Here is a 1,553-nt window from a genome sequence, read left to right as displayed (position 1 = left end):
AATTAGTAAATTTAGTCCATTCACATTAAATGTGATTGATGACTGACAGGGCAGGCTTTTTAACGTTGTCAATTTGCTGTGTTTCTTTTCTTGTTATTTCTGGTTACTGTGGTCTATACACTTTCTTTTGGTTTCTCTGTGTGAAGGACTTCCCATAAAAATTCTTGTATATTTTGTCTTGGTTTCACAAATTTGTTAAGTTTCTTATTTTATCCAAAGGATCTAATTTCCCCTTGATATTTGATGGAAAGCTTTGCTGAGTACAGGATCTTCAGTTGGCAATTATTTTCTTTCAACTTTCTGTGTATGCCATCCCATTGTCTTTTTGCTCACTTAGTTTCTGCTGAGAAATCAAAATTTAATCTATTTAATTTTCCTTTGTAGGTAACTCTTAGGTTTTTGTCATGTTGCTTTTAGTATTTTATTTTTATCTTTTATTTTGGACAATGATATGTCTTTATGTCTTGCTTTTGGGGTCTAGTCAGCTTGGTGTTCACTGAGCTTCTTGAACAAGGGTTTCCTTACTCTTCATAATACCTGGGAAGTTTTCTTGTAGTACCTCTTCCACATTTTTCTCTGTTATTTCCTGTACCTCCCATATTCTAGAATTCCAATCATACACATGTTTTTACTTTTGATGTGATCTCACATCATACAAATATTTTCTTCATTTCTCATCTTTGATTTTTCTTCTAGTATGTTTCCTTTGAGGTTCTTGACTTCCAGTTCACTGATACTGATTTCTCTGCTTTTACCCCTCCAACATGTTGGACACTTTTTCCATCTCAGTCTTAATATTCTGGATTTCATGTTTATGCATTTCTGTTATTTCGGTAGTATATTGACTGTAGTCCTCTATCTTGTTATAAATGTTTTAAGTTCTTTAACTTCTTTATCTATAGTTTCAATTACCTCTTCCATCTTTTGCACTTTTTTTCATAGTTGTGCAAGTTGTTCCTCACTGATACATTTCTTCAGACTCCATGTCTCTAGAGTCCATGCTTTTTTAATGATTTCTCCCTTCCTCTGTAAAGGTTCAAATAACTCTGCATCAATATATTTTTTCTGCTTCTCTGTCTCTCTCGTTGTTGTGTACCATAGAGTCAGAAATGACCCATAGATGACTCTCTGGTGGGTTTTCGGGGACAGATAATCACAGGAGAGGAGATTGCCCATATTTCTCCCGTTGAGCAGCTGGTGGCTTCAAACCATGTGCCTTCAGGATTGCAGTGCCTCTTCTTACCATCCTTGATGTGTGGCTTCCATTGTTTCTTCCATCACATGTACTTTCTCTTGTAGCTGGTTGAATATTTTCTCATCAGTATATGTTTTCTACCTTCATGACTCTTGGTATTCTTTGGGTCTATGATATTCTCTGCTTTGGAAAAAGCTTACTTTGTTTTTCACAATGTTTTAGGCTGCCTACTAGAGTCAGAAAATCAAAAGGGCTGAACTCGTTCAGCATTTCTTAAACTCAAGGAACTGAAGAACAAATTCAAACCTCGAGTTGCTACAATCTAGGATGCTTTAAGCAGAATGTTAAATGATCCAGG

The sequence above is a fragment of the Elephantulus edwardii genome, unplaced genomic scaffold (genome assembly GCF_000299155.1).
Source record: "Elephantulus edwardii isolate Elephantulus edwardi_28Jun2011 unplaced genomic scaffold, EleEdw1.0 scaffold00013, whole genome shotgun sequence".
Classification (NCBI taxonomy): Eukaryota; Metazoa; Chordata; class Mammalia; order Macroscelidea; family Macroscelididae; genus Elephantulus; species Elephantulus edwardii.
This window is presented reverse-complemented; position numbering follows the sequence as displayed.